The sequence below is a fragment of the Condylura cristata genome, unplaced genomic scaffold (genome assembly GCF_000260355.1).
Source record: "Condylura cristata isolate star-nosed mole 26May11 unplaced genomic scaffold, ConCri1.0 scaffold00009, whole genome shotgun sequence".
NCBI lineage: Eukaryota > Metazoa > Chordata > Mammalia > Eulipotyphla > Talpidae > Condylura > Condylura cristata.
This window is the reverse complement of record NW_004567110.1, coordinates 24,616,461-24,632,518: the sequence shown is the minus strand read 5'-3', so window position 1 is coordinate 24,632,518 and position 16,058 is coordinate 24,616,461. Positions and strand designations below refer to the sequence as shown.

At 45.1% G+C, this 16,058-nt stretch overlaps 1 long non-coding RNA gene across 1 annotated transcript in view; it reads left to right on the top strand.

The window, feature by feature from the left end:
* The first annotated feature begins 5,575 nt into the window (after nt 1-5,575).
* Nucleotides 5,576-16,058, top strand: part of LOC105853439 — a 14,239-nt gene continuing 3,756 nt past the window's right edge. Inside the window, exons 1-2 of the long non-coding RNA XR_001145287.1 lie at nt 5,576-5,752; nt 6,480-6,680. This is a non-coding gene — a long non-coding RNA (uncharacterized LOC105853439). The remainder of the gene's footprint in view (nt 5,753-6,479; nt 6,681-16,058) is intronic.

Genomic DNA, 16,058 nt, shown 5'->3' with positions numbered 1-16,058 from the left:
CCACAAAATGTCTCTTGTATATAGCTGTTCATTATTATTTTCTTACCTGGTCCATTATACTCCTATGAACAGAACCATCCAGTATTTTTCTTTTTCTTTCTGGCTTATCTCACTAAGCATAATCTTTTCCAGCTCCATCCATATTGCTGCAAAAAACATAATGTTTATTTTTTTAATTTGACCAAAGTCTCTTTGATGGGGTAACTTGGATCATGTGTGTTACTAGGTGTGCCTCAGTGATCTGCTTTTCTCTCCTGTCTCCTGACCTTTCAGGGTCAGGTCTGTTATCTCTCCAAGTGTGACCTTGCGCAGCCTGGTATCCTGGGTCTAAACTCATTTACTCATCTGTAGAAGAGGGATAATTATGATATCAGTATAGTATTATTGTGAGGGTTAAATCTCATGGTATGTGCAAAATTTCCAGCAAGGTACGTGGCACAGAAGAGGGGTTCAACAACTACTATTTTTATTGTTAGTGTTACCCTTTTTTTAATGCTACTTTTCTCTTTTTGCTTCTTGCCTTTTATGATCTTACATAAATTAAAATGAGTTTCCCTTTAACTATACATATTTAGAAGGCAAATTTTCCCCCTTAAAAAGCCTACCAACATCAGAGGACTGGCCATGCATTGCCACGTCTACCCAAGAGAATTGAAAACACACAGCCACATAAGAACATGTTCACAAAGATGCAGAGCAGCTTTATAAAGCCCCAAAGTGAATACAACCAGGTGCCCCTGAACTGATGAGGAACGAATGGATAAATGTGGTACAGCTGCACAATGGAATATTATTTAGCCATAAAAAGGAATGAAATACTGATTCATGGCACAACAAGGATCGGCCTTGCAAACATTAAGCTAAATGAAAGAAGCCAGACACAAAAGGTCACATATACAATTTCATTTATGTAGAATGTCAGCAATAGGCAAATCAGATCCATACTATAGACAGAAAAGAGAGAGAAGGATTTGGGGAAGATAGGAAATAGGTCGAGGGTTTCTTTTGGGGGGAAATAAAAATGTTCTGGGATTAGATAATGGTGATGTGCAGAACTTTGTGAATATACAAAACCACCGAATTGTATACTTTAAAGATGATGATCATTGTGATGTGTGAATTTTTTCTCAATTAAAAAAACCTACCAAATTATATCAACCTTTCTACAAATGCTCTCAATTCTTGGCTTATGTTTATGTCAACATAGTTTTTAAGAACTGGGTTCCGTTTTATAAAAGACCCGGAGCAAGCCTGTGCTGTGGGTGCTTCTCCTTTCCTTACTCCTGCTACCTTTGCTGAGATTTTATGACCCTCTTTTCCTGTCAGTTTCTTTCTATTTTTGTGTTTTCATTTGTGCCACTCTGTCTTCCCAGTCAGACTGAGGTGCAGCTGTCTTCCCACCTCCTCCATTTCCACGTCACATATCTGTTTCAGGGACCCCTCCTCACCGGTTGTCACGTCATTCTCGGAGTCCGAAGAAATGATGAATTGACTGAGGCTGCACCGGTCTGATGATTTCTTTCTGTGGTTTTAGCACGTGGTCACCGACTACTGAGCAGCCGTTCACTCAGTCAGCAAACATTTATGAAAGGCACGTGAGCTCCTTGAGGACAGATTTCTCCTACTCTCAGCAAATGCTCTTTGCTGAGCACCTGGGTCTGGGACAAGAGCACTGAAATGAGGAAAAGGAGCCTGCTTGCATGGAACCTCCCTGCCAGTTGTTGACATTCACAGACTCACAATAAACAAGGTCTTTCACCCCCTGAACTTGTGAGGTGATCCTGAGACCTGGCCCTGAAAGGTTGGAGGGAGCTGCTTCAGATGGAATGGGGAGTTATGCTAGAAGATGCCAGTCATGTGAAGAACTAGGGCAAGAATTTCCCTGACTGAAGAAGCAGCTAATGCAAAGACCCCTCCCCTTCAAGAAAAGGAGAAAGCTCAGAGTCTTTTGAGTAATAGGTGGGCATGGCAGCACTTTGTGAGGGTCTAAAAGTACAACAGACAGTAAGTGAGGCACAGGCTTACAAACCATGGTGAACCTAGGTTCTTGTCCCAGTTAACAAGGGGACCTAGTGTAGGGTCTGACTTAGGTGTTTCAAGGTCCCTGTGGCCAGTGTCTTCCTCACGTGTTGGTAACCCTCAGCCCTCACTTGTCTTTGGCATATGTGTCGTCGGCACTGGGTTCTCCCAGTGATGGATTTATTGAGCATCGGCTGTGCCAGGCAGTGTGATGGACTCTGGGGAGCTCTCCCCTGTCACGACTGAGAGTGTTTTGCAAGCAAATCCATAAAGATCCAGGAAGAATTTAGTCATTTATGAACTAATTACTGATTTCTTTCGCAACTGCCCTGATGTCTTTGAAATCATAGCCATCAGAGCTGTTGACATTTTAAATCAGACTGGATACATAACTGGCTAATTCTGTAGCCATGTGCTAGCTCACAGTGGTCCTTTGGTAGCAGCCTACATAGGACAGCATTGTTTTGGGGTTGGGGAAAACCCTGCTGTCCTCACTGTATGTCAGCGTTTCTCACTTCATGGGCCTTAGAGGTGACACTTCATGGGCCTTTTTGCTTCAGACTGTGGAGCCTTTTTCTGAGACCAAGGCTATGATCTCATTAACTTGCCAGGAGTGTAAATCTATCATGTAAATCATCATCATTCTACCTTCTCTCTTGCCTCTTAAGTCATTTAGGGTTTTTGTTTGACTCTGCTCTAACAGCATTTCCAGGGAATACTGCAGCTTGGGAGAAGCATGAACACTAGCGTGTACGAATCTATTGCTTGTGAAGTGTTGGTGTTGGTCCTGGAGTGGGGCCCGTGTAATTGGGTACTTATGTTGAAAGGAAGCATCAAACTTTCCGTAGTTAGAGTTTCCCAGATTTTAATTGGCTGCTTGCCCTTCTGTCAGGATTTCTTTTCTGAAATAAATTCTTTGGAAAGCTCTTATCTTTACACCCAGACACACAGCTCAACCCCTCTGCTGGGGGGGTCAGCTCTCCAGCTCCGCTGAGCTACACGTCGTTGTTCACGTTTAATCAGTTTCCAAAACTCAAACTCTCCTGGTAAAACTGGAAGGCCAGTCAGGTTTATTAGACTTCTTTTCCCTTTTTCTTGGCTGCCACTGTTTATTCTGTTGTCTTTTGTTGTGGTTTCCTAGTTTACCCCTGAGCCTTTACTTCTTAATTAGTTGTGGTCAGAATTTTGCTTCTAACGTTTTGATTTCACCTTCACCTTGGTGTTTCTTCTGCGTATTTTCTTCCTTTTTTCTCTTTCATTTCAGAACCTGTCTAATGAATCTGCTTCTGCTGCTGTAAGGACAGCTGATTAAAGCAAAGCCAACTTGCCTGAAGCTTCTCCAAGCAGCTCTTTCAAATCCGTTCTGAAGTTGGGAATAAGTGATGAAGTCCTGCAGTGGGCAGTGTATTTCAGGGTTCTCCTGAGAAATAGAACCAGTATGATATGTGGAATATGTGTGTGTGTGTGTGTGTGTGCATGTGTGTGTGTGTGGAATTTACTATGATATGCTGGAATTTATTGTATATAGAATTTATCATAATATGTTAATCCATACCATTACAGGGGCTGGAGATCTCCACAACTAATGTCCCAACTTGACTCCAAACACCAGAAACTGCTGCAGAACTTGGAAGAGTCAGTGTCCCACTCAAAAGGCCGCCAGGCAGGAGAATACTCTCTTCCTTGGGCCTGTCAGCCCTTTATTCTAAGCAGGCCTTCATCTGATTCGGATGTGGCTACCCACCAGGGGAATGCAATCTGCTTACTCAAGTTCACCAATTTAAATGTTAATTTCATGCAAAAGTACCCTCACAGGAACACACAGAGTGTTTGGTGAACTCTAGGCACTCTGACTCAGTCAAGTTGGCTCATAAAATTAAACTGTCACAGGCAGCTCTCGCTTTCTCAGTAACCACATAACTCAGTCCTAGGCTGTGGGTAATTTTTTGCTTAATATATATAGAATATGTGCCCAAAGAAAAAGGGCTGAAATCTCAGTTCATAACTCTGGCATATTTTAAGCTTTGCACCACTCTGGTGTTCTATCTTGGGTCTATCTCCTTTAACGGTGTTTTGTTTTCAAGTGGTCTTGGATCACTTTTTCATTCTCCACAGAAGTCTGCTGTCTTCCCATCAGCATTTCCCTGCTCCTTCCCCCCCTACCCCCACCCCTCCCACATTTCCACCTGGCTGTCCCCTGCTGTGCGCCCAGGGTCCAGGCCTCTGGCCCTTTCACTCCACCATTTTCTCTTCTTTCCTGTTTATTTTCCCCCTTCACACTTGTTTCATGCATGCTGTGCTTTCATTCTTCTGGCTCCTCCTCTCCCTTTTCTGTCCAATCTTTTAGCACTTTTCTTTTTAGCCCCATACCAGTCCTCAACCCGTGGAACCACTTTCTGGTCAAGGTGAAGGCATCTGGATGGGCTGACTGCTCCCCTTCCCTCCACGGCTTTGCCCCCACCAACCACTCCTCTCCACAGGCTCTCATTTCCTCTCCTTTCTTGCACAGTTTCCTCCAATGTTATGGGTCCCTCCCAGGCTGCTGATTAGCAGGTCGGCTGGGGGCACTCTCACCAGAGTCCAGGCTACACTGCTTCCACCCCTCAGAGATCACACCTTGATGTTCCTTTCTTGGAATGGTTTTTCAAAATGCTCTCTTAATTGTGAGCGCTCCTTCATGGCATCCTGTCTGTTCTGTGGATTCTGGTATCTATTTCTTGAAGTCTCTGCCTCTTCTTCCCATGTCTTGCTAGTCTGGCAGGCAACTGGCCTTTTGATGGTCTTTGGTATTTGTCAGAAGAGGTGCTCTTGGCATTTGGGGTGTGACAGTTGTGTTGAGTGGGACTGTCCTGTGCCATAAAGTGTATTTAGCACAGGAACATCCAAAACAGCCCCCACACAATGTACACACACACACACACACACACACACACACACACACCCTTTCCAAATGCCCCCAAGGCATGGAGCTGCCCCTGGTTGAGAAGCACTTGATCTCTGTACCTGCATGTCAGCACACACCTAGTCAAGCAGAGACCTCTCCCTTCCATCTTGATCTTTTATACTTTTATTTAGCCACCAAATTCCAGCCTCATATGTCTATAATAGCTCTTATTCTGTTCTTTCCTGTGCATTATGCATAGTGAGTTAAAAGCATAGGTTTTGAAGTCTGGCTTTTGATGGGGGATCTAATTAAGGTCCCAGTTTGCCCAGTTAGTGGCTGCATGATCTCAGGCAAGCCAGCCAGGCTTCCCAATCTCTAAATAGATGAGTGCTCTCTGCAATAGAGTATTTATTTTTTTTTTTAAAGATTTATTTATTTATTTGTACAGAATTGGGGTACAGGTCAGAGATGCAGAGGGTGAGAGGATTCAACAGAGAGAGAGAATGGGGAGCAGAACAGGCAGATCAACGAAGTACACTGCTGAGGGGAGCAGCGGGCGGGTCAGGAGAGGTCTGCCGCGCCATGTGGTCACCTCCGGGGCAGGCGGGAATCGAACTCATGCAGAAGTGGTTTAAGTTTCTTTGTGCTGTGCTTTAACCCGCTGTGCCACCAGGGAGGGCCATTAGAGTATTTGTAACCACTGACTGAGAAGCTGAGCACTTCTTTCTGACAGAGACTGGACACTCAGAAAATAATAGCTCTCTCTGGGGGGCTCACCTCTTCTCCCTTCTACCAACGCTACAGCTGCCCTCAACCCTCCGTGGCATGGCCAGGAAGCAGCATTCTAAGGTAGGGTACAGCCCAGGTGGTGGAGGCTGTAGGGGGACCTGGTTTTTTGCCTACTTGGGCTATTCATGAGGCTGTCAGACTCGGTTCTCAATTTCCTTGCTGGCTGTTCCTTATTAGCATTTCATCATCTCTCTCCGGCCCTTGTACGTGGCTCCAGACTCAGAACCTGCAAGCAGACCTCAAATCCCTTCATGCTGTAACTCCTAGCCCACCCTTCTGCCACCCTCTCCTCCTTACAAGCCCCTTTAAGGTGACACACATTGGGTGACTGGGGCCATCTCCCCACTCAAGCCACACGACTTGAATCACATCCGAAGCCCTTCTTGCCAGGTAAGATATATGCCCCCAGGGAATATTTTGTGAACACCTTTGAGGAGCCTGTGTTCTGCCCGACACACCTGTTACCACTCTCAACATTACTTCTTTCCTTGACTTATCTGTCATCGCTATTTTCCAAAGAATCTTGTTTCTATGATACCTGGCAGTAACTCTTGTATGTGGAGAACCAAGTAAGGCTCGTGGTGGTTCTGCCAGCCCAGATCTGGTCCTCTTCCTTCGAGTACCCTGAATGCCCTCAGGGGAATTGCCCTGTCCTCGGTATGGCTTGTAGGCCCAGCTGGCCAGGCGGCTGAAGTGATGGACCAGGGACCTAGCCTCTGCCTGGCCAGTAAGACCATCGTGGGGTTCCTGGGTTACTGGAGAGAAACAGGCCTCTCTCCTCCCATAGGACAGATGCCTGAACGAACATTAGCCCAGAGCCAGAGATGGATTAACAGAGTAGGAGGGCGCCTGCCAATGAATGAGACCACCAGATCAAAGCAGACCAAAGAAAAAGGAAAGCGACAGACCCTGCCGGCCTACGTGAGCTCCTGCCTCCTGCTGCCTCCTGCGTCTGAACGGCCAAGGCCACTGTGCCCCTGACTTTCAGGTTAGACAAGCCAGTACATTGCCTGATTTGCCTTGGCAGAGTTGGGTTTGAGACAACGTCCCTTCTGACTAGTGCAATGGGTGAAGGTGGGGTTGCCGCAGCACATGTCATCATAATGTACCTCTATCTTCGTACCTGTACTGAAATTTTTTTTTGCTGACTGACATCACACTATGTGTGGCGCTTGTCCGGAATCTCTCTGGAGTTTATCAGGGTCAGTGGCCCCTACCACTTAGGGGAGCCCCTCTTGTAGTCGGCATGTAGTTTCGGTTGTAGGGTGTACACCTTTAGGTGAGTGAGGAAGGAATATTTATTCAGTGTCTGGCTGTAGGCAGAGAGGTGTCTGCTCCTAGGGAGCGCTTGTACACATGTGGTGGGGAGGAGGGAGGCAGGTTCTGGACTCCGACCTCTCGCCCTTCTGCCTAGTCTGGGGGAGTGCCCTGATCAGGCGCATTGTTCATGGACACCCAGAGGGACACACAAGTTCGAAAATGAGCAGCCAGGAATCCCCCAGTGTCAAGGAAAATCCACATGGTGATCAAGAGGCACTGGTCTCAACAAACAGAAAACTTGCCATGGAAGAGAATACAAATCAGAGAAGAAAAAAGTATTTTGAGTATAAGAGGATTCAAGTTTATAGGCAAGGAATCCTGGCAATTGTTAAACATTCAGAAGTGTTATTTTCTAATCAATTTACTCTCTAACTTGGCATTTTCATAAATCTCTAAAAGCATGTGAATAAATGTGCCCTCCCTGGTGGTGCAGTGGGTTAAAGAGCAGCACTATGAAGCGATCCATTGCCACTGTAGCATGATTTCAATCCCTGGCCAGGGAGGTGACCCACATGGCTCAGCAGACCTCTCCTGACCCACCTGCTGCTCCCCTCAGCAGTGCACTTCAGTCAATCCACCTGTTCTGCTTCCCACTCTGTCTCTGATGAATCCTCTCACTTCCCCATATCTGGCCTGAACCTCAGTTCTTGTATGCATAAATAAATAAGTCTTTTTCAAAAAAATGTGCCTAGCCAGAAAGAAACAAAAAAGAAAAAATACCAGATGGTTTCAATCATAGCAGGAGCATAAAGGAACGGGGGGTGGGGTGGGTGGGAAATAATAATGAACAACTATATATCAGAGACCTCCACCAGGGGTGGAGTATGAAATGGGATCAAAATATGGGGGCTGGGGGGAGCGGGGAAAGAAATGCATTGGACTATGGTGATGGCACACGGGTGGTTTGGTGCTGGGAAGCCCATGGGGATTATAACTGAGATGGAAAAGGCACAAAATGATGTAAAAGTAAACTATTATATTAAAATGAAAAATATGCTTAGTAGATATAATTGTACACACGTTCAATTAATGTTATTCAAGTTAGTATATGAAAAAAAGTTGAACACATTACAGTAGTGACTAGATTATTAAAACTCCATCTTTTTATGTAGATCCATGTGTATGTAAATGCTTACAAAGCCAGAGAGTCTTGGTTGAGCAGAAACACAGGTGGGAGGACTTTTACTTTAGCTAAAGGTGTGCATTTCTTCATTGAGACCCTATTCAAGTCCAGCATTATCATTTTAATTAAAATAGATTTTGTTGTTGTTTAAATAAGGTAGAAGTAATAAGATTCCACAAAAGCCTGTTATTCCCGTTTAGTCTACAATATGGGAACGAGCTTTATCCCCTTAGCACCAGTATTATAAGTGACTTTAAAGATAACCTTTGTGTTAATCCTTGTTGATTTATAATCGCCACTTTAATCCAGAGTTTTCCAAGGCTTCCATTCATGAGGAAGTTGTGAAACGTGTGTGTGTGTGGGGGGGGGGTGAGGGCAGAGGGGGGTTTTCAAGCAGCACTTTGTGGAGATTTTTTTAAAAAATAATAGTTTATTTTTACATCATTTTGTGCCTTTTTCCATCTCCGTTGTAATCCCCGTGGGCTTCCCATCATCAAATCACCCATGTGCCATCACCATAGTACAGTGCACTTCCCTCCCCCAACTGTTTCTGATCCCATTTCCCCACTCCACCCCCATAAAATGTCTCTGGTATATAACTGTTCATTATTACTATTTTCTCACATGGTCCATTATACTCCTGCTATGAGTGAAACCATCAGTATTTTTCCTTTTCTTTCTGGCTTATTTCACTAAGGATGATCTTTTCCAGCTCCACCCATGTTGCTGCAAAAGGTTTATCATTTTTGATTGCTGAGTAATATTCCATTGTATATACGTACCACATCTTTTTAATCCAGTCATCTACTTTTGGGTATTTGGTCTGTTTCCATGTCTTTCCAATTGTAAATAAAGCAGCAATAAACATTGGGGTACAGGTATCTTTTTGAATCAGTGCTTTTGTGTCTTTTAGGTGGATACCTAGGGTTGGGATTGCTGGGTCATAGGGAAGCTTCATGTTTAGCAGTTTGAGGAACCTCCAAACAGTTTTCCATAGTGGTTGTACTAGTTTGCATTTCCACCAGCAGTGCAGGGGAGTTCCTTTTTCTTGTGGCAATGTTTTTTTTAAGGAAAGATGGACAAATGGAGGAAGGAAAGAAAATAGAAATCAACAGAGCAGTACACAATAAAATAGAAACCATGAATTGGTTTCTATTTTAGGTATATAGTATTTTGTGGAAGTGTGATGTTAAGTGCGTTTCTTACTATGGCATGTGGCCCTCAAACTTAATTTAAACTTTTCTCTGACTTTGTGAGGCTGTTAAACAAAACTGAATTTTTTCTTTTGTGTTTCTATAGTATAGTAACTTGAATAATTAAATACTGAAGGGGTAAAAAAAAAAAAGCCAAGCAGTCCAGATTTGTTTTTGCCTTTTTTTTTTCCAATAAGTTCCTTGCAACCAAAGGAAATCTTAAACACTGGTGTAGGAATTTAATCTGCTCCTTAGCAGGGTCAAGGAGTCTCTCTGATTATCAAACTATTCAAGAGACTTCTTGGTTGTAAAGGGCCCCCTTCCTTTGTGACTTAATGAGAAAACTAGCCAGCCAGCAACTGAACAGCCTGTTGAAATTTTTTCAGCCTTTTCTATTGCAAAAAATGTATTGCAAAATCCATTCAGAGTCAGGAGGATTTTGGATTTGTCAATAAAGGGTCAAGATGTAGCACAGAGATGGAAGAATTCAGAAGGTGAAATGTCTGAAATCGTGTCTGTAATTTGTGTTGTGCAACATTATAGTTATATAATACTTAAACTTGCCAGGCTAGTAAATTATATTCATTACATAGAATAAGAGAAATGTCTGAACTGCACACACATTAAACAAGGACACCGAACTGTGCCATCTCGTGCTTCTCTGCCTGATCCTCAGCCCCATCCTCTCGGTGCTGTTAGCTGTCAGTGGGTTCACTGCAGTGCAGAACTCTCATTGTGGAGCTGGGGGATCCTCAGGGTGAGGGAATGAAGGAGACACAGTCATATTCCAATATGTTTAAAGCCAAATTCATTTAAGTTATGTCATTTTTGTTTTCCACAAAAGGTGAAGCTTAAAGATTCACTCTCCTCCCATTAACTGTGTTGTTTAGAACACATTAGATGATGTGTGTGTGAGATGTGTGTGTTACTATTTTTTAAAGATTTATTTATTTGTGCATACAGAACTGGGGTACAGACCAGAGGTGCAGGGGTGGTGAGAGGATTCACCAGAGACCGTGGGGAGCAGAACAGGCAGATCAACAAAATACACTGCTGAGGGGAGCAGCAGGTGAGACAGGAGAGGTCTGCTGAGCCATGTGGGTCACCCCCTGGCTGAACGCATGCTGCAGTGGCTGAGGACAGCTTCGCTGTGCTGAGCTTTAACCCAGTGCGCCACCAGGGAGGGCCTGAGATGATTATTTTTTAATGGCCTATTTAGTGTTCTGTTTTCATTCTCTAAGTCAATCTTGTTAGGTGTACTCAGTTATTCACCCTTATACTCCAAGTACTTGTGCTATTTTCTTTTCACTAGAAAAGGAAATGGAACTAGATATAGATGATCAGATTTTTCTAGTCTCTTGTTTACTTAGAGAAGCAATGTTCTGCTGTTAGATGCTTAGATAGTGAGTCCTAAACAGGAAAGTCAAAACCAGTCATGCCTCATGTACAGCTGAAGTAAATCCCATGACAGGCACTCTCAGAGGTAAGCTCTTTCACTTACAAGAGAAATATAGGGACTAAGTAAAGGATCCGGGGTTGGGGGGTGGAGAGACAAAACTAGCAAGAACAGGCAACTATAAATTGGAGACATTCAGCAGGGAAGGGGGTTGGAAGAGGGATTAAAATGGGTGGGAAGAGCACAAGGGACTTTGGTGATGTCTCATGGGTAACTCGATGGTGGAATTCCATGATGAAAAAGTTTACATTATACAAAAATGAATAATGTTGTAAATTATATATAGAGAAAAATAAACAGGAAAAAAAAACAAATCAAGTTCTACTTTTAGTCCATATTATTCTTTGAGAGTAATTCTCAAATAACAGTTTGAGGTATTCTACTTAGATTGGTGACTAGACACAAATTTGGGGGGAAAAAACCTTCATTTTTGAAGTCACTTCTCATGCTATTTTCCCAGTGATAGCTCTGATGGCGGGGTCTGAGGTGACGGACTAGGAGCCGTCTGGGCTTATTATATGATCATGACCTTGTATGTCTTGCTTAGTGGGACCGGGGCACAGCCGATAGGTGACAGACCAGCTGGGTCATACACTGCCAGCTGACTCTTCACAGAATAGCCCACCTTCCTCTCCCTTTGTATCTTGTTGGTATCACTCACCCCCCACAGCAGAGAGCGAGGAGATCAGATGCCAGAAAATAATCTGACTCTGAAAAAAGCTCATGTTTCTTTTCTTTTCTTTATTGATATTGAAAGGACTCAAGGACCTTTGATTCTCCAGGTCAGGGGGCCATTGCTGACCTGCCCTTGTGGGCTGAGGGCCTTTCTGCCCTAATGGGCACAGAGGACATGAAGGTGGCCACCACCTCAGGTCAGCCGCAGGGCCACTGGGGATGGCGCTGGGGCAGGAGACCAGGAGCTGCAGGAAAATCTGGGCGTGGCGAGGAGGGGGTGGGCACCTGAGTTCTGAAGGACCAGAACTGAACTGCAGTGAAGTAGAAGGCAAGGAGGGGTTTCAAGACTGCAGACCTCCCAGCTTCTTACTAGCATGCTTCCTCACCCCAGGACTTGGAAGGAAGCCAGATTCTGTTCACGCTGGGGCCTGAGGCCAGAACTGAAGTGTTAACACCCCTAATGTGTTTAGAACTGGGCCTAGCAGAATGCTATATAAATGGAGTATTATCATTCCCAAATGGTCAAACATACGTCCTTGGACCTTTCACTTGAGTAGCTAGCTGCTCGTGAGCAGTGCGAGTTCTGGGCAGCCACTCTGGCAGATGGTGCATCCCCACTTCACCCCTTGCAAACATCATGTGACTAGATCCTTCTGCTGCCTGCTTTAGAACTTTTTAGAGGGCAGGCAGCTGGGGAGGCCCGCAGACTCTGTCCCAGGGCAGAGGACAGTGAAGCCTCTGAATATGGGGGCAATGAAGCAAAGGCCCTCGGACACACCTCAGGTCAGAGGTGCAGCAAGAGGAGGCTGGACTCTGCAAGGAGGAAAAGAGAATGCTTTGCTTTTCTTGCTGGGAAGGGGACGGCAGACTACTCTGGAAGTAAGAATTAATCCCACCTTTGGAGAGCATGCCAGCGCCTATGAGGGGGGCCGGATTTCTTCTGTTCTTCTCTGGATAGGACCTGTTCTCATGCAACAAGGGCTCCTCACAGCTGGTTCCCAGGAGTTCGTATGAAAACCACATCATTGGGCCTCCTCCGACAATAGGGGGCTCCAGTCACCCACACGACAAATGGAAAAATAAATGTTTTAACTGTAGATGAGTTTGAGGAGCATGATTAAAAGTAGAGTTTAATGGAGCTTCCCTATGACCCAGCAATCCCACTCCTAGGTCTCTACCCAAAAGACACAAAAACACTGATTCAAAAAGACACTTGCGCCCCCATGTTTATCGCTGCTTTATTTACAATTGGAAAGACATGGAAGCAGCCCAAATGCCCAAAGTAGATGACTGGATTAAAAAGATGTAGTACATATACACAATGGAATATTACTCAGTGATAAAAAAGATAAACACATGCTTTTTGCAACAACATGGATGGAGCTGGAAGGGATCATGTTAGTGAAGTAAACCAGAAAGAAAAGGAAAAATACTGGATGGCTTCACTCATAGCAGGAGTATAAAGGGGGAAAAATAATAATGAACAACATACCAGAGACATTTTATGTGGGTGGAGTGGGGGATGGGATCAGAAATGGGGGGCGGGGTGCACTGGACTCTGTGATGGACACCAACAGGGATTACAACTGAGATGGGAAAAGGCACAAAATAATGTAAAAACAAACTATCATTTAAAGAAAAGTAGAGTTTAAGATCCACACTCCAAGGTCTTTGCCACAGAACATCTTTAAAGACTGGCATAAAGCTACTTAAAAAGTGAGATGAGAGCCATGTCTTGCAGTATCCAAGATGTCTTGCACTATCCTGTGCGTAGCACAAAGTCATTATGGGAACTTGATGTTATCATCAACAGTAATGGAGATACTTATTAGCAAGTGTCAAAGTCTGTGTTAAATGCTTTACATGATCTCACTTAAGCTTCATAAAGAAATCCTGTAATAATAACCTAAGTAACCGGTTCTGAGTCAAGTCACCTGCCCAGAGTCCCATCAGGCTGTTCCCCTGGCTTGCCTTGGCCCCAAAGCTGCATTCCTAGAACCACTAGAACTCACTGCTTGGGAAATCATTCTTTTCCTTGCAGAGTCACCAGAGTTCTGGGAACCAGCCAAGCATTTTATGGGAAGACTCTTGTTTTGGACATTGAGGGGCAGGGAGAGAATATTCATTGTGGTCTGAGCTATAAAGGGGAAAAGAAATGGTTTGATTTGTTCTGAAACCTGAAAGCAAATGTTAGGCGGTCAGATCATTTCAGCCGTTGTGTGTATCTGTCACCTGGCCTGAGGTAGAGGCATTTGGAGGATCTAAGTTTTCAGACTAAAGGTCCTTTTTCCTTGCTTGTTGATTTGGGTGCCGTGGGAGGCAGGAAACCTAGGTTCCAGCCTGAGCACTTCTCTGGCTACCTTGGGTCAAGTCTCACAGCTTCCTAGAATCTTTGTTTTCCAGAGTGTGAGGTGGGGGTCTGTGGCCAGAGGCGCAGAGGGAGGACTCAGGCACTGGGAGTCCAACAGCCCAAGACCTCTCCTTCCCTGTCCGGAAGCCTGAGCGAGGGCGCAGCATGCTAAGCAGAGTGGAAAGCTCTTCAGAGGTGTATTTTTGAGTCTGATGCAAAATCCCAGGCAGTGACGTTCCAGTGACTCAGCTCCGTGGGTGGAAGAGATTTTAAATAATGACAGTATCGCCCATCTTCCTCCTCCCGCAATGTCACACATCACCAAACACAAACTCTCCTGCCCTGCACCATGAGCCAGCCACTTGGCACAAGAGCTGAAACAAATGGAACAGCATGGAAGATCCCTGAGGCCAGGGGTGCAGTAACATATGTGTCCAGCACTGCCCTGCCCTTCCCCAGAGGCCCTGCCCAGCTAAAGAAGGCATGGGCAAAGGTCACCTGTCCAGCCCCAGATTTTGAGCAGTTGTCTTGAGTTAAGTGAGGCATTCTTGTAGTCACCGCCTTTAGGGAAGAGGCCACTTGAGTGACCTAGAAAGGGAAGCCACCCAGTTGCAGTTAAAAACAGTTAGACATTGGTAGCAATTTCAGAGGAAAGAAACTGCAGCAACTGGACTGGGCAGCTCTCAGAGGTCTTTTTTCAGACAGAAGAGAGGGATCCACTAAGGAAAGAAGCATAGGCACGATTGTGTTTGGATCTAATGTATTTCTCTGTGACCAAACAACTGTGACAGTGCCCCGCTGCAGAGAGAATCTTGTGTCATCCTTGACCTGGGGGATCTTCAGAGTGAGGGGCCCATTGAGGACTTCTGTTTGCATCTGAAAGGTCCACAGGGGCTCAATAGAAATCAAAGCTCTTGGAGCTAGCAGTGGGGGGAAAGAAAACGGGAGTGTCAGGAGCAGGCATTGTGGGAATATAAATGAGGCCAGAGATGGAAAGGGCTAGACAGAAGAGAATGAAGCCCACAGAGGAAGCAGGAGATGGCACCTCCCATCCCCCCCTCACCTCTGCTCACCGTTATTTTTAAAGATTTATTATTTATGCATACAGACCTGTACAGGCCAGAGGTGCAGGGGCAGTGAGAGCATTCACCAGAGACAGAGTGGGGCGCAGAACAGGCAGATTGACAAAGTGCTGAGGGGAGCAGCGGGCGGGTCAGGAGAGGTCTGCTGCACCATGTGGGTCACCTCCCTGGCCAGGGAATAGAACTCATGCGGAAGCAGCTGCGGCTAGGTTTGTAGTGCTGTGTTTTAACCGGTTGTGCCACCAGGGAGGGCCCTTTTTTAAGGGCCATTCATTGCATACTGTCAGGACATATGCAAAGTAAAAACAAGAGGTTCACTTCTCCCCAAAAATAGAAGGAGCAAGTCCCCTCTTCTTTTTGTTTTGAGCATTGAACACTTGTCACTGCCTGTACTTTTCCCCCTCTTTGAAAGACATATAAATCCCTTTGAAGACTAAATGGCATTTTATTAGCTTTTTGACCCATGAAAATCTTTTGGAGACCTGGGAGCTATCTCTTTGAAATATGAGCACCCAGGGAGAGAGTCTGTCTCTGTTTGGGTGGGAGAACAGGAGCCTGGCTTCCAGCAGGTGCTTCCCTCTGCATTGCAAAATAGCTTCTGCACAAAAGGAGACATTTACTTTTCTCCTAAAGCCAATTATCTATCACAGATAGTTACCATAACTGCTGGGTAAGTTAAGATGAACTATTTGTGACCAATGGCACCATCCAGCCCTTCTACTTGCAAACTGGTGATTACCTTGAAAACATGTATGTCATGGCTTATAACTGCCTGGCTCTGTAGGCAGCTGAGACTTTTCTTCCTGCTTCTGTGATTCGCAGTGGGTCACCTGTGCTGTGCATGACATTCTGTTTAATGCTTATTGCATAACAAAGTAACTTTGTTATGATTACTACTACTGTTGTGGAGGATGAGGACAAGATCTTGTTTTTAAAATATCTCCCCAACAGGGCCCTGCCTGGTAACACAGTGGGTTAAAGCGTAGCACATAAAGCTATGTCAGCCACTGCAGCACGAGTTCAATCCCTGGCCAGGGAGGGGACCCACATGGCAAGGCAGACGGCTCCTGACCTGCCCACTGCTCCCCTCAGCAGTGTACTTCATCAGTCTGTCTGTTCTGCTCCCCACTCTGTCTCTGGTGAATCCTCTCATCCCATGTACCTCTG